Here is a 22,468-nt window from a genome sequence, read left to right on the forward strand (position 1 = left end):
GTGTATATGCCATCTTTTGTTTACTTTTATTGTTTCATTTTGTGTGTTTGCAGAAAACTAAAAAATGGTCAAACTAAATTGGTTTATTTTCATAATAAAAATCATACAACAGAAAAATAACTGATAATCTTATAACACAGTGGGTCTATTATAACTATATATGTGATCAGCTCTGGCCAAATGGTTGCTATGGAGTTCAATTTGTTTCCAAAATTTTCAATATCTTCTTTCTTAAAAGTAATATTATGGTACATTCAAATTTAAATATTCCAAGCATATTTCTAAGTCACATACTAATTTAAAGGTATTTGGATACAGAATTTAAATTGACACCTTTTGGCATCTTGATTTTTGATCCATGCATCTCATTAAGCCAGAGTTGGATTATATAATAAGAGGTCCAATTGTCATCTTTGTTGTCCATCACTGAAGAAGTGTATGTAATTAAAAATATACAGTGGACTCTTTCACTTTCAACATTGTACAGGACCGATACAATGCCGGATTATACACCATGACGGAATACTTAATTGTCTCAAAACCGCAAGTATTATTGTACCTCGAATACCAAAGTATTATTTTAATGCACCTTCGAATACCCAGAACTTAAAAATATGATAAACCTTTCTGTACATTTGAAACTTTATTATATAAAATTATTATGTTTTTACTTTGGGTGCGTACAAAACACTTGTGCGTCGTTATGAACAAAATATTATAATGATAGTGATTCTTCATCTCAGCAATTTATATTTAATGTTGCTGTATTTGACGTGAAAAAATCAAATGAAATACCAAGCACTCTCTTACAAGAAATTATAAAATTATCAAGGTTTTATTAACAAAGACTGACACATACTTTAAGCTCACCGATAATTGATTGCTTGTCGGTTAACACCCACTGATTGAAGGCCGGATTATCCAATGTTAATTCAACAGAAATCGTTTAACGGGGGTCCCCAGATTGGTCTAATAATTCAGAATATTCCGAGTCCACTGTACAAGCCTACACTATAAAGTTATTGATCAATTTTTAATTTATGTCTTTCAATTAATGTATTAAATAAAAGAGAATTTACCATTTTTGAAAACATAACAGACTGTTTTGTTCTTATTAGGGGCTTATCAATTGACTTACAAAGAAGAAAACACCCACCTCATACCGTTTCGCATTATTTGATAACGATAAGAAGCCAAGTCAAAACTTTGCTTTAGATATAAACAAGGATTGTCCTGTGTATTCCCAGTTCAATTGCTAAATGCCATTGAAACAATTAATCTCATACTGGTAATTTAAATTCATAAAAACTGAAATCACATAAAACGTGTTACAACTACAGTTAACTTTCACAACCAAGTACATATATCAGCTTCATGACACATTTGATAATGATATGGATATTAATAATTAAAACATGGAAATAAATTTATTAAAACTTGAGCCATGGTAAAATGGAATGACAAATAAAATTCATGTATTTGTAGAAACAAAAATAAACTGTTATCAATGACAATAATTGCGCTACATGTCAGATATTTTGGCACAAAATGGTATATCTTGAAAATAATATGATTCAGCTTCATGATACATTAAGTTAAATGATATGGATATTAATAATTAAAACATGGAAATTAATTTATTAAAACTCTAGCCTTGGCACAATGGAATGATAAATAAAACTATGTATTTCTACAAACAAAAATTAACTGTTATCAATGAAAATAAATGCTCTACATAGCAGAACTTTTGGCACAAAATGATAGGTCTTGAAAATAATATGGTTTTATAAATTTGTATATGTGTGTCCATTAGCTCCTTGTAAAAATTGTGGCTGCGGAACATGTCCATTTTGTTTTTGAGAAAATTGATGCTGCTGAAATCCCTGATTGGCAAACAAACTCCATAATCTTAATTCATGTTGCCTATCTCTTTCCCTATCCTCGCGTCGTTGTTCCTCAGCTCTAAGTCGATCCTCCCGTCTCTGATCTTTTCTAAGTCTCTAAAATCTGCCTCCATTCTCATTCTTTTTTCTTCGAATTCAAAATATGATCTTTCTTGTTCTCTTTGATAATTTATAAAGCTGGTTGTTGTCTCATTCAGAACACGTTGAATTATATCCTCTCTGTTTCTTTTTTTCTTTTCTGGTCCTGTAAGTAAATAAAATAACTCTTTAATGTTTAAATAAATGAACAATGATTGACAATTCGGGCCTCGAAATATCCCTTCAGTAACTAACCTGTCACTCTTAATTATCCAAAAACAACCACAATATTTACCATGGTGCCGTTACACATGTACTTCTGTGTAGATACTTCAAAATGCTATAGATGAAAACTTGTGTGGATGGTGTGTTAAAGTTCTTATACAATAATTGGGCGTGGTTCTGTCCCTGGAGGTCAGGCATGTACCAAAAATAACCATATTGTAAAGGAATAATTAAATAAATGTGACATCATAATGAGTAGGCCTATTGTGGTCTGGAGTCAATTTCCTGAACATTAGTAAATTTAGTCCACCTACTTACTACCTGTCAGACCTGTCAGAGAACATTTCAAGTCCTGCATTTTATTTCCATATAGGTATACACCTTATTAAGTCACTCTTCTGTTTTGTTTTACCTATTCATGGCTACACTATTTTGAATCCGATCTTATTATGTATTAAAATCATAAACAAAATTCTTTAGGTAAATAATAGCTATATAAAGTAGTTAAGGGCGTTGTCACAGGTATGACTTTTTTGAACACCTATAATTTCTAATTTGATTGGGGGGATCACGTGGCTAAGTGGGTAAGACGCTGGCTCGCTAGCCTGGAGGTCGGGTGTTCGATCCCTGCATTGGCCGAGAAAGTTCATCTCGATTTTCCGGCATGGTTTCCCTTTGTCAGTGATGCAGAACGGAGGGCCTGACAAGGACAGCTGCCTAGTCATTCGGATGGGACGAAAAACCAAGGTCCAGTGTACACATTGGCGTGCACTTAAAAGATCCCTTGGCAGTTGGAATTCGATATAAGAGTAGGCCGTAGCGCTGCTGCCCGGGCAAAATTTCCCTCATAGCACACTGTATGGCGTATGCCCGTCTTCAATTAGCCCAGGTTAGGTGCAGAAGAGTAGGACGTTAAACCCCATTTCATTTCATTTTCTAATTTGATTGGGATACAAAATCAAATGTTCCGTGTACTTTATAACCAGTAAACATACCATTTGTCCTGCACAACACTCATCTATACGTACAGCTAGTTTTCAGTGGGATGTTATTCTAGCATTTTTTAAAATTTATATTGAATCACAGAAGGAATTAGTGACCGGTTTACCACGTTCTTAGACAGAAAGCAGCTCCAGTGTTGTACTTTTTCAAATATTGATAACCATTTAGAATAAATAGCAACTGAACCTTTTTTTTCTGGCTGTTTACGGAGGACGGTTTCTGTAGGCTCATTTTCTTCATTTTCCAAATTGACTCTTGTTGGTTCCTCATCATTATCATCATCATCAAAATCATCCAAATCTTGTGTTTCTATAAAAAATTAAAAAAAATACCATTATATAATTTCCATAAGTTTTGATTTTAAAACACTAATTCTCCAATGGCTATTATGCAAAAAAATTTGATTTAATTTGTTTTGTGTGTATATGTGAGTTTGATCCCATGTTTGTAGGCTTATATTGCCTGCCAACTATCGCATCGATTTAGTCTTGCTCCTGACAATATAATAACAATAACATGTTCGCTTACCTGAATTAATACTTGTCTCCAGAATATGTGTTGGACGGGTAGCGGGTCTGGTTCCTAATATTTTATCCATAGCGTCAAAAAACTTGCTAGTTTTCTTGCCACTCCCACTTTTATTGTTGTGGTCCTTTATTTTTTTTATAAGAATGCTTCATATTCTTTATGCGATTCTTGCAGGCGTCTGCAGATTTTCTGTACCCATTTTCCTGATAGATAGAAAATATAAAATAAATTTACTACTAGAATATGAGAAAACCGGGATTTATGAAAAATGCTTACGCTGTTATAAATAGTATTACTAAAAGAGAACTAAATTTTATTAACTTGTAATATACACAACTAAAAACAGTTGTTTATGTAACTGTAACTCGTGGCTTACTGTACTCCAAACAATAGAGGGTATGAGTCTTCAGATTTCTATTTAATTGCCTAACTATAGACACTCTGAATTTAAATTCGCTGTTAAATTGGACACATTGAAGAACACACTATTTTTTATACAACTTTTACAAAGTACAATTGTGTGCCCAAATTTTCCCAGCATTTGGTGCCCAAAATGGGGGGGGGGCGCCCCCCCCCCCAGGTCGTACGCCTATGGACAAACAATGATAATTTGGCTGAGAATGAAGTAAATCAAGGGGTTTCCACATTTTGCTCCATCTGTCTAAGATACAAGAATTAACATTGTGAATGGGGAAATCTTTAGTGGTCTGTGACCAAATAAATAAAACTGTGCTAACAAAATGAAACTAGATTTGCCATGGCTAGATCTTATTCTTAAGGTCAACTCAATTCTCGTCGATGTCGCTGAGATGTAATAAGTAGAGCGTGTGATTGTTGGTTAGGGTTAGATTAAGTATTAGGGCTAGGTCCAGGGTAAGGGTTAGGGTTGAGATTAGCGTTAACCCTGTTTACATCTCGTGACCTTTTGCCAAACTTGAAGTTGTCCTTATTAATTAGATTTAACCCTTTGTGCCTATCTTCCTATAAATTTTACTCGAAACGAAATATAATTTTATATACTTAATGTTGCAGTGTTTTCGGCAATATGTCCTTCCGGCACATTTAACCAAATGTGAATATTTTTGGGCATGGTAGGCCAACATTAGATAACTACAATGACTTAATATTGAAAATAACTGAAAAATAGATAAATTTCGTTTCGTGTGAAATTCTGTGTTTCAAATTTGAATTTGCTAGAGTTCAAAAGGTCAATTTCTGTTTATCGGTTTGCAGTAGAGTTTTTGGAAATTTCGTTAATAAAAAAATAACAGTAAAAAAATATTTTGAGAAAAAAAAATAAATATGATATGTAAGTTTAACGTGTTACTAGTGCAGGTAACTGAAAATTACGAATTTTGCCGTCAACTGAAAGAAGCAAAGCAGTTGTCAACATTTGGCTGCGTCGAGTTGTTTTGTTTAGATTTTGAGCGGATACTAAATCACCGGAATTCACTTTGCAAATATCAAAATTTGACCCCAAGGCCTACCTCTGTACATATATTTTGCATTAATATTAATAATAAATAACTTAAAAACACCGATGATCACCGGAATTTACTTTTAAAAACATATAAACACCGGAATTCACTTTCAAAATATCAGAATTCGCCCGCAATCCCTTCCCTGTTTACATATATTTTGCATAATTAATATTAATAATGAATTTCCTTAAATACACCAAAAATGACTACTACATACGCCTTTTAGATTTAATTTGGCTCTTTGTAAATTTCACATAATTGTTCATTTCGGGACTAACACTTGGTTCAATTATATTTCAATAATTCACATGCGCGTATGGATTTTTTGGAGAGGGGGCAGAGGAATCGGCTTACACTACATGAAGATCTGACCAGTTGTACTGGGAGGTCATGTCAGGTGTCATACAAACGGCTTTTGACCCTATGAAAGACATTGATTAATCAATCAGCTTTAACCTTTCTAGGGGTTTACCCACAGTTCCGTGAAGATCACGCCAAGAACTCGCCGTAACAGACCGTTTCATTAGCTAATTTCTCACATCAACTAGAACGCCTGTTACATAACAACTCTTCCAGTGTAGTAAAGAAAAGAAAACAAAATTTTGTACTATTAAAAAACATGAAACGAAATATGATTTATAAAGAGCCGTTAATACCTTCAATGTGCCTAAATATTTCATGTAGCATATAGTCGATCATGACTCGTACTGGCTTTATATAACTTTTGGGAAATATTCCCCCTTATTCTTAGTTTGTTTTTTAAACGCCTACATTGAAATGTGGTCATATATTCAATTGTGTCACCCCGTCCGTCCGCCCATTCGTCGGTCCGGCGTCCACAATTGCTTATGAACGCTCTAGAGGCCAAAGTAAATATCCGATTGACATTAAATTTATACACATTGTTTAAGGTCATGAGACAAAGAAGCCTATTGATTTTCAGCAATTTCTGATAATTATTGCCAGAGTTATGGCCCTTGATCACTTCAAAATATCTTGTAGATGCTCTAGAAGCTAAAGATGATATCGGATTGACTTCAAATTTACGCGCATTATTTGAGGTCATGAGACGAAGAATCCTATTGATTTTCAACATTTCTGATAATTACTGCCAAAGTTATGACCCTTGATCACTTTGAAAAATCTTGTGACTTTCTAGAGGCTAAAGTTATCATCGGATTGGCTTCAGTTTAAGGTCTTGAGATGAACAAGTATATTGATTTTCAATGAATTTTGATAACTTGAACAGCTAAATCCATGATATTAAATGTTTCGTATACTAATCGTTAGCATGGGGCAGAACTTCATTCAAACCAAACAAATTTTAATGATTTTCTAATAATTAATTGATGAGTTGTTACTCTTAATCGGATATTAGTGTATTATAATTGTTTCATTACTAAAAAAAGTAAAAATATGTGACTGCCCGGATGATTTAGCTGCTGTGGGCGTATCTTTCGTTGCCTGGTAACCTATCTTTTTCATTTTGAGTAAATCTGTTGTCTGCATCACTACAGTCCAGGGACTGTACAGGGGAGCTGGATGGCCGAACAGTTAACGTGTGCATGTTGTATCATAAGGTCTGTCATTGAGTCAACTGGCGTGGTTTCGAGTCCCCAGTTGTACGTGACAAGGAGTAGGGTCGCTCGCCAACCTCGTGGGTTTTCTCCGGGTCCTCAGATTTCCTCCCACTACTAAAGACCCCTACGCGCAAGCGAATTATTGACATAAAATTAAACCATATATGTTTGTCCCGAAATTACCTAGTTTGTGTCGAGTGGATGTTAAACCTCATTTCTCTCTCTCTCTGTCTCTCTCTCATTTATATTATGAGATAAAAAAGTTCATTGTTGGTGGCACAGAGATAAACTGTTCTAATGATTACCATGGGAACTGCCAGATCCAAGTTATAAACCATAAAACTACACTGTTTTTTAATTTTAAATGTAAATATGTTTAGATGATTTATATAGAGGGGGTGGGTGGAGCTGCAATTTTAAGGCCCTTCTGACTTGGGGAAAGCCCCACATAATTGGTTAGATTTTCGAAAAATACATTTTCCATGCATGGAACAATATTTCTGGTAAGTTGCAGCCATTTAACTGATGACCATATAAAAAGTCACATTTTTAGGGCGTGGCCAGGTGGGCTTTAGGACCATCTGACTTGAGGAAAGCCCCAACATTTTTGGTTAGATTTTTGAAAAATATGTTTTCCAAGTATGGATCTTTGTTTCCAGTAAGTTTCAGCCATGTAACTTGTGACCATATAAAAAGCCCCATTTTTAGGGTGTGGTCGGACATACTTTAGAGCGATCTGACTTGGGGAAAGCCCCCAAATTTTTGGTTAGATTTTTGAAAATTGTATTTACCAAGTGTGGATCTTTGTTTCTGGTAAGTTTCAGCCATGTAACTGATGACCATATTATTAGCCCCACGAGGCGATATTGGGTGTGGTCTGATTTGGGGAAAGCCCTGGAAATTTTGGTTAGATTTGTGAAATATTTACTCCGACTATGGATACCATTGTCCCTACAAAGTTTCAGCCATGTAACTTATGACTTAATTTTAGGCCTACTTTAAGGTGCTGCTGCGGCTATACGCCCCACCAGTGCCCGATCTGACCAACTGATTTTTACTCGTACGGACACCTGCTACGAATTTGGGTGTTCAAACCTTTTGTAACTGATGACCATATTATTTTGTCATTAGCTCCTGGACTATAAGGCACCTGTCACTGACAATATCAGGCACTGATTCAGGCTTTGTCAGACACTAAACCTCTGATGCCTGTCATTTTGTCTGGCACTGATTTGTCTTTTTTATTGATATTATTAATACATGTCCGGCGGTAAGTTGAAAATGTCAGGTACATATACTCTTTCATTAGTGCAAGACATTTTGTCAGGTACACGTAAAACCGTTATTTCCAGGCAGGCCTGTGTACATTTGTTGTAAATTGTGATTTCTGTGTCTTGTGTGTGGTGCAGTAGCAGATATTGGACAAGACCAGTCGATTTACACTGGCCGAGAAAGTTCACATGGATTTTCCACAGGGTTTCCCCTAGTCACTGGTGCAGAATGGGGACGGGGGGAGCCTATAAAAGAACACTTGTCAGTTTGATTCCAAATCAGAGTAGGCCGCTGTCCGGACATAATTTCCTGCATAGCACACCGTATGACATATGCCCATTTTAATTAGCCCAGTCGGAACAGAACAGTAGGACATTAATCTTGATTTCGTTTCGAACGTTTAGAAATATTTTTTCTCTATTTCAGATAAAACAAATTGAACAAGTTTGATCAGGAAAAACAATGAAATGAAATGGGGTTTAACGTGCTACTGTTTTGCTCCTTAACTGAGCTAATGAAGACGGGCATACTTCATACAGTGTGATATGAGGGAAATTGTGCCCAGACAGCGGCGCTACAGCCTACTCTTATATCGAATTCCAACTGCCAGGGGATCTTTTACGTGCACGCCAATTTGTACACGGCACCTCGGTTTTTCGTCCCATCCGAACGACTAGACAGCTGTCCTTGTCAGCACTCCCCCCCCTCCCCCCGTCCTGCGCCACTGACAAGGGGAAACCACACCGGAAAATCTGGATGAATGTTCTCGGCCAATGCAGGGGTGGTGAAGTTGAAGGTAGACAAGTGAAATGATATGAAATAAGGTTTAACGTCCTACTGTTCTGCACCGACTGGGATAATGAAGATGGGGATATACGACAAACAGTGTGTTATAAGTGAAATTTTGCCCGTACAGCGGAGTTGACACTTATTTCGAATTCCAATTGTCAAGGTTTCTTTAAGGTCCCCGCCAATGTGTACACGGGTCCTCGGATAGTCGTCCAATCAGAACGACTATACGTTGCCACTTGTCTGTACCACTGACAAGATGGAAATACGTCGGAAAAAAACGATGAACTTTCTCGGTCAACAATAATGAGACCTCCAGGTAACCAAGACAACGTCCTACCAACTGAACAACCGTGGTGTCCTTTTGAAACTTGACAAAGTGAAATGAAATGAAATTTCACGTCTTACTTATCACCACCGACTGCAATGAGGGGCCTACTTTTATTTCGAATTCCAGTTGCCATGGATTCTTTTACGTGCCCGACAACGTGAAGACTGCAAAATGTCCCTCATAGTACACTGTATGGCGCATGCCCGTCTTTATCAGCCCAGTCGGAGAAGAAAAGTAGGACGTTAAACCCCATTTCATTTCATTTCTTTTCTAAATATTGAGCTGGAGATTTTGATCGCGACTTTTTTTTAGTTTTTCCACCGGTAAATCGAGACTATACTATACCCTCAGTCAACCAGTCCCCTCTTACTTTATGACTCATTCCAAAATAAAACGAAACGCGACATTTTGTGTAGGTTTATGAGCCGGATGAGTGGGAGGGGCAGAAATGATGAACCCGAAAAAAAAAAATCCTTTGGTTTTGCAACCGAAATCCCATGTTATTTCCACCCGAATTCCAATCAACCAATCAATCAGACGTTGGCATTGACCTGACACCAGAAATTTCACATCCCGGGAAACAAAGCTCATGCCCAATAAAATGTGGCGCATAAAGCAGAGTGACAAGTCTACAATGGCTTTAAACACTGTGTATTTTACTGATTTAAGATTTGTACCCATAGATCAATTTTAAATAATTTGGATTCCCGAAAACTTGATAATAAACAAAATGGTGGATATCTGAAAGTGTCACACACAATCCACTTAAAAGACAGATCCTATTTCGTTTCATTTTTTATAGTTCAAAATTTTGTTTTACTTGTCTTTACTACACTAGGATCTGGAAGAGTTGTTATATTTTTTTATTTTAAATGTTAAGTGTGGTACTTGAGCTTTATCTCCGAAAGGAATGTTTCTTAAGAGCTGAAAATGTCATATAAATTAAATTGTGGTAAATCTCTCGACATTGCATCAACACATCAACACATAGTGTACAGGAGCATGGGAATATACTCTCTCTCTCTCTCTCTCTCTCTCGTTAACAAACAGACAGTGCTAGATTCACATGTGGGCTTGGCAGGCTGAAACCTACGAGGGTCTCAAGATATGAGGGTCATCGGCTCGATATGGGTGAGTGGAGGGTGGGAAGGCTCATCGGGCCATGATAGGGGTCGGGGGTCATCGGGCCAAGAGGTTGGACGGGGGGCGGGGCATCGGGCCATGGTGTATAATATTTTAACTCTAGTCTTAAACATTCGACACTATCCTCAATAGTGTTTAACAGACACTTTGATCTTCCTGTTGTCGTGAGGGTGGGGGTGGGGAGGGGGGCTTCATCTAAACCTGGCAATGCCAACAGAAAGACAGACAGAGCTAACATGTAATGTGTCTGATTTAATTCAAAAATTTAGTTGCCAGTTTGTTTTGGATTTTTTGGGGGGGAAAACTAGAAACGGAAGATTCGTATGAAAACCGGGGAGCCACAGTGGCTAAGTGAGAAAGACGCTGGCTCGCATGGATGTAGCGGGTTTGATCCCGGTGTTGTCCAATGTCCCGTGAACTCATTGGCGTGCACGTAAAAGACCCTTGGCAGTTGGAATTCGATCGATACTAGAGTAGGCCGTAGCACCAAATGGCGTATGCCCGTCGTCATTAGTCCAGTTGTAGCAGAACAGTAGGACGCGTCCGGATAAGCGGTTTTGACGTTCACGTCCAAACGACTCAATATCGCGAGACACGGTACATACATTGCATACAAACACAGACTTTTATTTCGGAGACTTTGTTAAAATCGGGATGGTCTCTTTAAACCCGATTTCATTTCCGGATGAAACCCAAAAGATTGAACAGGTAAACCTTTGTCAGGTACAAATGTGATATCGAACCCTGTATGGGTGGTAAATTTATGATATAGTTAGTTCACTTTCCTTCAAATGCAAAAATTAAATAGAACAGTTAGCTCCCTTCTTTTCGGCAGTAATCGATTTAATGGCGACGGGCATAAGCCATGATTGAATTTTTGCACGGACTCTTCATCAAGTCCAAATTTCAAGAATTTGCGAACGACTGGACGTTTTTATGAGAACTTGGACCAGTAACTGGGGTGGCGCTCTTCGAAGAACCCTAAGGCCCAGTTTTATACTACTGGGGGATACTTGGCACCCATCCATTCTAGTCACGGCTAGTTGCATATTGGGATCCCGAATATAAAGTTGAGTAACGAATAACGAGGTAGCTTCATGGATATGGTGATTCAGTTCCTTGTCCATAGGAAGCTTATTTTTTTTATCAGACTCTCGGTAAACACGAGGCTTTCCATTGATAAATATTAGATAGAGCTCTTAACAAATCACGGACATCAACGTATAGTCGTTCGGATGGGACGAAAAAAACGAGTCCCATGTACAAATTGGCATGCTCTTTAAAGATCCCTTGGCAGTTGGAATTCGATATTAGAATAGGCCGTAGCGCTGCTGTCCAGGTTACATTTCCCTCATAGCACTCTGCATGGCGTATGGCCGTTTTCATTTGCTCAGTCGAAGCAGTAGGGCGTTAAACCCCATTTCATTTATCATATCGTAAGATACGTTCCTCCCACAGCTAAAGACCCCTTTATGGAGATTATGGAAATAAAATTGAATCATATGTTAGTCCCGAAATGACCAAGTTTGTTTCGAGTGGACATAAATCCGAACTTGACTAATGAAGACGGGCATGCGCCATACAGTGTGATATGAGGAAAATATTGCCCAGACAGCGGCACTACGGTCTTTTTTCATATAGAATTCCAACTGTCAAGGGATCTTTTACGTGCACGCCAATGACTAGACAGCTGTGCTTGTCAGGCCCTCTGTCCTGCATCACTCTCAAAGGAGAACCACACCGGACAATCTGGATGAACTTTCTCTACCAATGCAGGGATCGAAAACCGACCTCCAGACTAGCGAGCCAGCGTCTTACCCACCTAGCCACCGTGATCCCCTTCGAAGAGCTTCGAAGTCATTCATCTATTTCAATCAAATATAGAACAAATCTACTTTGTTTAAGAAATAACTTTAGATTTGAAATAAGCCTAAAAGATAATTGTCATACTTAGAAATCACAATAAACAAACTCAATCCTAAATATAACATCTAAAGTTACTAAATTAGATACCCTTAATGATGATATAATTGACAACTTAAATTGTTTATGAAAATATCTCTCTAGAATAGCAGACGAATTGCCGTCTGCCAGCATTCGACCCATCTTTTAACCCCCAACATAAACACCAGTGATACAAGTCCCTATTATCCAGCACTATCTAAACTATACAAATCATTTTAGTCTTGCTCATCAAGTCATCTCAAAAAATTAACATTGAAATTGGCTATTGTAAACCTTTTCACAAGATATTCTTTTAACCCCTAACATAAACACCCAATGTTTGTCAGTGATACAAGCCCCTACTATGCAGCTCTTTCTAAACTATACAAATCATATTAGTCGTGCTCATCCAGTCATCTCAAAAAATTACCATGGAAATTGGTTATTGTAAACCTTTTCACAAGATATTCTCAGCCACCTCTGAATTATAAAGTCATCAAATATTGCAATAATTGAAACATGGAAATTTATAATTAGTATTTAAAACCAGGTTTTCTCATTGACACTAAATGTACTTAAAATCTGTATCGCTCTATTGTATATAGGTGTGCAAAATACAGGCAATGATTTTATTTATATATATCATATTTTACTTTTTACTCTTTTATACATACTCAACTCTTACACTATACACATTATAAATAATTTTACTGTTCACTCTTTTATATCTACTCAACTATTAGACTATACATATTATAAATAATCAAAAATATTTGTTTTAATTATTGTATATTATTGTATTTTACTTTGCCTGTGTGTCATATATACATGTAGTAACAGGGAATACTTTGCCCGTGTGTGTCTTATATAGTAACAGCGAATACTTTGCCTGTGTGTGTTTTATATAGTAACAGGGAATAAGTAAAAAAATAAATTAAAGGTGTGGAAATTATAAAATACTGTAAATATTATAATGTATAATTATATTCTGTGAATAAATATATTACAAGCTAAAATAAATATCATTAGTATATCATGTATTATATAGCTGACTGATATAATTACAATACCATTAGTATATCATGTATTATATACCTGAATGATATCATTACAATATTATTAGACCTCTACTATTGATCAATCAATTATATGTTATGATACTTCGTTTAGTCATAAAATACTATATTACTCGTCTAATGATAGCAGTTGTTTTAATGTTGATTCATTTCACTTGAATAGATGTTCGTTATACCCATTATAAATAATTACATCACTTGTACAAAATAGCTTAGGTTAACCTTTGTTACAATTCTGATTCATTCCACATGGGAGCCACGGTGGCTCAGTGAGTAAGACGTTAACTCGCTAACCTGTCAGTGATGTAGGACAACGTATAGTCCTTTGGATGGGATGAAACACCAAGGTGAGGTCCATTGTACATATTGGCGTGCACATAAAAGAACCCTTGAGAGTTGGAATTGGAAATAAGAGTAGGCCGTAGAGCCTCTGTCCGAACAAAATTTATCTCATAGCACACTGCATTAGCCCAGTCGGAGCTGAACAGTAGGACGTTAAAATCCATTTCATTTCATTTCACTTGAAATATACTGATTATAGACATTAATAATTCCCATCATATCTTGTAATACAGTAAACTTTGATGTTAATTATTCTCCACTATAAACCAATGATATGCTTGGTTTAGTATTAATTGGTTATCTATTATAGTTCATATAATATTAATAGTACATCATACTATGATATGCTTGGTTTAGTATTAATTGGTTATCTATTATAGTTCATATAATATTAATAGTACATCATACTATGATATGCTTGGTTTAGTAGTAATTGGCCATCTATAATAGTTCATATAATATAAATAATATAGGATGTAGGTAATAGTTAACATGTACAGAAATTATTGACCTTAATAAGAGAGAGAGAGAGAGAGAGAGAGAGAGAGAGAGTTTCGTTATTAACATATTTTTCAATTTTATGTAAATGATTCGCTTATGCGTATGGGTCTTTAGAAGTGGGAGCAAAATTAAGAGGATGGGCCCTACTTCTTGTCCCGTACAAGCGGGGAATCGAAACCACACCACTTGACTCATTGCAGACCTTATGATCCAACGCGCATGCGTTAACCTTTCAGTCACGCAACCTCCCGCAATATTTGGAGAATTAATCTCTCAACTAAATATCCGCTTCAACCACATGGATATTAAAGATACATTGTCACAAATATATTTATCAGGTGGTTATTCCCAGTAAAAGTATGACATGATATATATGAAAAGCTTAGACGCCCAATCTTACTAGAAAAATACTGGATTACGCGAAAAACAGGAACTGTACAAAAATGTCAGGGTATCACTAACTGCCAACCCGACGGCTCATTGTATGCTAGTTTAACTGAGGGAGCCAACACGACGGCTTATTGTATGCTAGTTTAACTGAGGGAGAGGTTGTTATTTCTTGATCGAACGGTTTGTATACGGTGAAGTATCTTTAAAATATTCTGGCTTATCTTGATATAACTGACGTTTTAGTCATATAACCACAAAATAAAATAGGAATGTAATTTAACATTTCGTTAACACAACACAATACTACCGGCTTTTTATTCTGTTATTAAGGGATGTTATGCTAATGAGAAGAATTTTGCCCTGACAGCGGCGTTTCATCGAATGTATTTTATGTGCACGCCAATGTATACACGTAGGAACCATCCGAAGGACTAGTCAGCCCAATAGACGTTATACCCCTGACAGGTGAAACTCAGGCTTGACAAACCTCAAGGTTCTTCTCGAGAATCGAACTTAATTCCCTGACATCAATATGTTATTATCAGAATACTTAGACATTGATTTATTGTCTACACTGTTAGAAAAAATCTGGTAAATTTACATGAAAATTACTGGCAGCAAAAGTTGCCAGTAAATTTACTGTAAATAAACATTCAGCTGTAATATTACAGAGTTTCTGTAATTTGACTTTGTGAGTAAATTTACCTTAAAACAGTAAATGGAAAATAACATGAGTTTGTTTTTTAACTTTGAACTGTAAATTCACCGCAACACAGTAAATGAACGGTTACAGTAAGTTTGTTTTTAGATTCCCCAATGTAAATTTACCTAAAAGCAGTAAATGAAAAATTACAGACAAATGTTAAAATAAAACACAATGATTTTAACTTCCGTTCCAGGATTTTAGATGTAAGCTTGTGGTACTGTCTACTGCAGGCATTGTAACTCTCCTCTAGAGACAGTCAAGCTAACACTGGCCAATCGGTTTAATTAACCGTCTTCAATTGACCTTGGTTACGAGATAATACAATCTATGACAAGTAAGCAAAACATTTTTTTTATACGTTAATGAACATACTTACAATCTGATCAACGTACGATGAATAATAATACACGTTTTAGATCGTATAAATAAAGAAAATTAAATATATATAACATGCAATATACCAAATTGCACAAAATGTGATAGTCCATATTATGGTTAATAAATTAGAATGAATACTATAAGACAATAATTATTAGGAATGGTTCGTTGCTATTGAATACTAAAATAAAATAAGAGACAGTAAATTTACATAAGAGACAGTAAATTTACCAATAAGTAAATTTACAAAATAATGTGAATAAACGTAAATCTGTAAAATTACCTACTGGCTTTGCTATTTTCATTTCAATATTGAAATATTACGCATGTATTTTTACCGGGGTTTAATGTGCCTTTGGTTTCATCAAAGTTTATTGTAAAAAAGAATGAAACTTGGTAAATATACATCATTTTGGTAAACATTCCGAACATTTTTGGTAAAAATTTAATTGCTGTAAATTTACTTATATTTCTAACCTGAAAGTTTACAAAATAATGTGAGTAAACGTAAAATCTCTAAAATTGCATGCTAAGAGACAATAAATTTACCGAATACGATAACTACCAATAAGTTAAACATACATTATGCAAGAGCTAAATCTGCCTATTGCAGGTCTTTCTTTAGGCCTGATATGTTCTATAAACTATGAATTAGACATTTATTAACATGAAAAGACCATAATCAACTCATGGATGCCATCTTATGTGTTGGATTTTCACTGGATTTGAGTCCGATCTGGGGCTCAACGCTCATTAATGATTAAATTCAAAAATAGATAATCAAGACTATGTTTTTTTTATCGTACTGACTTAATAAGTAATGATGATCGAGGCTAGGCCTAACATCCAGTCTCTAATATCTCGGTTCCGAGAGGATCAATTTGACAGAAATTTTCAGCATATTCCCATTACATTATCTAGTTTTTAACTATTATAGTGAGAACTGCTGTAATTTTATTTATATTTCTAACCTAAAAGTAAATTTACAAAATAATGTGAATAAACGTAAGATCTGTAAAATTACATGCATGATTGTTTATTTTGAGTTCAGTTTGGAAATATTACATATGTAAGAATGTATTTTTACTGATTTTGAATGTGTCTTTGATTTCATCACCGTGTATTGTAAAAAAAGACACGAAACTCTGTAAACATACACGAAACTCCGTTAAAATACGCCAGACTTGGTAAAACTACTACATTGTGGTGAACATACCGATAATTAATGTACAAAAACTGCTTGTACTACTGTAATTTTACAAAAATTTCTAACAGTGTACGGTATCAACTCAATGGAAGCGGACGTAAATTAACCTTGGTATTATGTCAAGTATTATATTATCAAGGGAGTCGCGATGGCTCAGTGAGTAACGTCTATCATAGAGTCAATTGGCGTGGACTCGGTTCCCCGCATGTACGTGACACAGAATAGGGTAGCCTGTCCACCCTCGTAGGTTTTTTCCTGGTCTATCATATACATAGAGTCAATCTGCATGGAGTAGGTTCCCCGCATATACGTGTCAACGAATCTCGTGGGTTTTTCCGGGTCCTGAACTGCGGTTTCCCTCCACTTAACCCCATATCTATCTATCTTTCTCTCTAAATATAATCTAAACGTGACATGTTAATACTATTATAAAGATAGATCTAGGAGTAGCCCGTGTCACCAACACTAACAATATCCGTCGTCCTTTAATATAACATACATTCATAATACACCGCTAGATATGCATAGTGCTAGATATGCATTCATATATATAACATAAATATAGTCTCAATATATATCACACTATAAGTTGATCTACTTCCATACTACCTATGAATACTAACTCAATGCATGAAATTCAAACAAAAATCGAAATAATAGAACAAAATACAATACAAGGTTACGATATTCTAAAATATATAAATTAGCTGAGGTCAAAAACAGTGCTAAAAAGCAAATTAAACAATTAATCAATCAAAATAATACAGTATTTGATAATGAACAAGATATTCTAGACACAATTCACCAATATTACCAACAACTATATACTACCCAAAACATTGTCGAAAACCTAATAAACTCCTATATTGAAAACAGTAACATAAATACCCTAACTAACACGGAAAGAGATTCCCTGTCTCATTTCATATCTAAAGATGAAGATCTGAAGGCGTTACAAAGTTTCAGATCAAACCGTAGCCCAGGCATCGACGGTATTCCAGGAGATTTCTATATCAAATTCTTTGACACAATAGGAACCGACCTGACAGAAGTAATAAACAACATCTATCTACAGGGTGAATTATCTAACCCAATGAGAACCGGTATAATAATAATCTTTCAGATAATACCAATTCCAACATATTTGAAATAGTGCAAAAATACATAAAAGACAGCAAGAGATTTTAAAACTTTAACATTTAAAACTTAAAATTACACTTCAAAATGTATATATGTTTGTTACTCACTGTCTGTACATATGTCACCACTGTATTGTAAACATAAGAGTTAACTATTTTATATGTTTGGAGAGAACTTATATAGGCCTTGCCTGTTGTTCAATCCAATTCAGTTTATTGAATAAAATATTGTTTAAACTAATAATAATTAATTATAAGAATAAATTGTTTGTCTATAAGAATAGAGGCGACCACCGATTATTTAAGAACTATAGACCAATAAGCCTGTTATGTGTCGACTATAAAATCATCACAAAAATATTAAGTATATGAATGAACACAGTTATTAACAAATTGATCTCTAAAACACAAACGGGAGCCGGACCAAATAAAAGCATCTTCGATAACCTGTATTTAATTGATTCAATCCTAAATTATTTAGACACACATGAAACTAATGCCTATATCTTATCGTTTGATTAGGAAAAAAGCCTTTGACCGTATTGAACACAATTATATAAAAACCCTACTAAAACATATGAATTTTCCAAATGACATTGTAAATTGGGTTACAATACTGTTTAAAAATTTGAAAAGTAAAGTTCAAGTAAATGGATCCTTCTCTCAAAATATCAAAAATAATCGTTCGATCCGTCAAGGTTGTCCACGATTCTTTATTCCTTACGTATAAATGTTGGCTCCGTATATAGCTCTCAACTAAATTAAGATAAAACCGAAATCCACCATGTTGGTGTTCGTAAACCATCCCATGACTCATTTCCTGAAAATATAAACATAAACATTAAAACAGACACAATTAAATTACTGGGCTTTTGTTTTGAGATCAATAAAATGGAAAAAAATCTGGTTACCCCTCATCATGACGATTAAATCAACTATTAGTCACTGGTCTACTTACAACCTATCGATTAAAGAAAAAGTCTGTACTTGTACTGGTCACTCATTGATAGTAAGAACGTACAACCAAAAATAAACAAACACCTACCTCATATAAATTTTGAAAAAGTTTGGCATAATTTATATAAATGTCCAACACTATCTGAAATAGAAAAAGAATTTATGCACAAAATAATACACAATGCATTTCCCACAAAAGATATTCTCCACACTCCAAATATTTACGTAGATGACTATATATGTCAATACTGCAAGAAAAATAATGAAACCTACAGTCACTTATTTCTACACTGCCCTAAATTACAGCACTTTAAATCCTTTGCTGCTACACATATAAACAATATACATTCCACAAAATCCTTCCATATCATGTATCTCTACCTCTGGATCATATGGTCCAACAGAATGCATCCCTATATCAACAACATCTCCAACCATCTGATATATCAATTCTATACAAAAAGAAAAGAAAAGAAAATATAAATAAAATCACCAAGCTTCACCCTACTCTGCCTTACTAAATTCTCTGGTGTAAGGCAAATTATCGTTCTGTGTGAAGCTTCTAAATTAATTACTCTATTATGTGACTGAGCAGATCGTGCTATTTACTTTTAAGTTGCCATAACTTGGCATCTTAATCATCTTTCGTTTTCGTTAAATGGCACTTTCATACTGTGTCGTATAAACAAAATACCCAGGCACCCACCGAAATAATTGTATGTTCAAAAGAAAAAAAAGAAGCAGGTGCAGGTTCGAAGGCATGGCAAGAGGAATATCAGTTAAGTCGTCCACGAGCAAAGTCGTCCACACGAAAAATCTGGTGAAGTCGTCCACACTCGTTGGTGCAGTCGTCCACATAGGCGTACGGGGAAATTTTTGACTGGGGGGGGGGGGGGGCGGTGGTGGTTGGTGCCCAAAAAATGTAGTTAGGTTCTTAGTATGTTACATAATAATAATAAATTCGCTGTTAAATTGGACACATTCAAGAACACAATATTTTTTTTATACAATTTTTACAAAGTACAATTGTGTGCCCAAATACGTTGGTTAAGTCGTCCACACGACATAGTTTACTTTCGGGACACATTCGCTTTATCATTTCGGAACATCTCCACGCTAGAGCGGGCCCGTTTATTAATAAACAACAAAGTAAATTGTACACTAAAATATATTAACAATCAAATATTTATTTTTTCAGTTACAACAAAAAAGCATTAACGAAGGATTTTTCAGGCGGGATATCCGTGTGGGGAAGAATCGCCATGGAATTGTTGCCACAGAGAATCATTGAATTTGTTATATTTATGAAATTGTTATGTATTGAAATTTTATTGTACACTTTATATTGAATTTTATTGTAAATTTTGTTGTACACGTATCATCTGCGGGCACTGGATCATCTATTAACCTAAAAAATCAAATAATACAAAATACTAATTAACCAGGGACGAAATGGCTCGGATGGGACAAAAAACCGAAGTCTCGTGTATGTGGCGTGCACGTTGAAGATTCCTTGAGAGTAGGCCGCAGCGCCGCTGTCCGCTCTAAGTGTCCCTCATAGCACACTGTATGGCGTATGCCCGTTTTCGTTAGCACAGTGGGAGCAGAACAGTAGTTTGCTGTAGTTTACAAGTGATTCCAATCGCTTAAAGTGGCAGATCGAGACATTAACCTAATTCCGTTCTAAACAGGGAGCCAAAGGGTGCTAGCTTACTAAGTGAGTAAGACGTTGGCTTGTAAGCATGGAGGTCGCGGTTCATCTGGATTTTCCGATGTGGTTTACCTTTGTCAGTGGTGCAGGACGGAGGGCCTGCCAAGGACAGCTATCTAGTCGTTCGGATGGGACGAAAAACCGAGGTCTCGTGTATACATTGGCATGCACGTATGCCTTGGCAGTTGGAATTATTGGGTATTATTAATTGGGTGTTATTGGGTAATTCAATACGCCCGGTCGGGGCATATTAGAAAAAATGTTATAGGCCAAGGCATGTCATAGATTTAACATTAAAATCACCTGGGGAAAGAATTACTAATTACTAATTACTGACATCATAATTATGAACATGCTTAGAGTTATAGCCCTTGATTTCACATAAAACGTATCAAAGCTATATACAGGGCTGAGTTATTGCCCGAATTTCATGAAATTTGCTAAAATCCATATCAGCGTGAATTTGACCATCTTTCTTTTATTTAAATTTGGTTTTGGTGTTCAATAGGAGAATGTCTCAGTCACGAATACGGAAGGACTCCTCACTTTTTTTTCTATTTGCAATTTTTCTATATACACCCACGCGTAATATAGGCGTATAGAGTTGTCGGCTGTCGGTCAGCTGTTTCGTTACACAAATTTACAAACCTTGACAGGATGATCCATATCCATTTATCCTGCATTGTTGCAGTTTTATAGTAAAATAGATAGGGTGACTAATGTCGTCCAAGTTTATAAAACAATCAATTATTGTACCAGGTGAGAATATATAATAAAAATACATCACCTATTGATATATAATTATATATAAATAATCTTGTCTTGGAGAGCGGCGCGACAGCTTACTCTTACACGGAATTCCAATACCTGCACGCCTGAGTAGACAAGAACTGTCGGAACAACTAGGTGTTATCTATTGCCAGGCCCAAAGTCCTGCACAATGGAAAACGGGGGAACCACGCCAGTTCATGACAGTACATTTAACCCCGTATTTATCACAGTCACACCCAATATATATAATACTAGAATGGGGTTTAACGTCTCCTCAATTTAAGACTAATTAATGTATTTTTCTTTTCAATCGCCAGGCGTGCAATACGATGGTGAACTTTGCCTGGAATGCCGCTTTTTACCCTATCCGATGGATTAGGCACATTTCCTTTGTCAATTCCGCCGGGGCCACCCTGAAAAGCGAGAACGAGTTCTTCTCGGGCCCATGGCGTGATTCGAACTCTAAAACGCAATTTAAAGTAATATTTAACTGTAAATGATGTTACATCAAAACAGCTGTTATACCTTCTTTTAATTTTCTCTACCTTAATTATGGGGGGTTGGATGGCGGAATGGTTAGCACGCGCGCTGTACCATACGTGTCGGAGCGGCCCCTTTTACTGATCGCGGAGCCCGGATGGGGGAGTCCGGGTGCTCTCCCCCGGGAAAATTTTGAAAAATGGGAGGCCATTTCACGCAATTTGAGACCATTCCCGACATCCCAATTCTGTAATTTCATCTCTGTAAATAACGAGTTAATAAAAATGTTAAGGAATGTTTAACACCAGTCTCAGGAAATCGTCTCGCACTCATATTCAGCAAGCAGACTAGCTATCATCAAATTTTGCTGAGGCCTTAAAATTGAAATTTTTTTTTGAGTTACAAACGATCGGCAGACGTTTCTGACGTATCCCCAGAAACAGGGTGCATGGGACTTAATAATTAGTAAATTTGCCGGTGAAAGTGTCTGGTGAATCCGGTGAAATTTTCGGATTCCGAATTCCGGCCCACAC

The 22,468-nt window shown here is 35.9% G+C and overlaps 2 long non-coding RNA genes across 4 annotated transcripts; one reads left to right on the plus strand and one right to left on the minus strand.

The window, feature by feature from the left end:
* Window positions 1-68: 68 nt before the first annotated feature.
* LOC130012221 (uncharacterized) lies at window positions 69-19,411 on the minus strand. Of its 3 annotated transcripts, XR_008787599.1 has the most exons (6): window positions 19,355-19,411; window positions 19,062-19,115; window positions 18,741-18,836; window positions 3,738-3,940; window positions 3,396-3,518; window positions 69-2,148 (listed from the first exon to the last, which is right to left on the minus strand). It is a non-coding gene; the product is annotated as an uncharacterized LOC130012221 (long non-coding RNA). The 3 variants fall into 3 exon arrangements; XR_008787601.1 differs by lacking the exons at window positions 18,741-18,836; window positions 19,062-19,115; window positions 19,355-19,411 and adding an exon at window positions 6,982-7,074; XR_008787600.1 differs by lacking the exons at window positions 18,741-18,836; window positions 19,062-19,115; window positions 19,355-19,411 and adding an exon at window positions 4,114-4,308.
* On the plus strand, window positions 15,436-20,316 carry LOC130012223 (uncharacterized). The gene is made up of 2 exons (XR_008787603.1): window positions 15,436-15,626; window positions 20,172-20,316. It is a non-coding gene; the product is annotated as an uncharacterized LOC130012223 (long non-coding RNA).
* The last annotated feature ends 2,152 nt before the right edge of the window (window positions 20,317-22,468 follow it).

Source organism: Patella vulgata, chromosome 3, assembly GCF_932274485.2.
Source record: "Patella vulgata chromosome 3, xgPatVulg1.2, whole genome shotgun sequence".
In the NCBI taxonomy this organism is placed as follows: Eukaryota; Metazoa; Mollusca; class Gastropoda; family Patellidae; genus Patella; species Patella vulgata.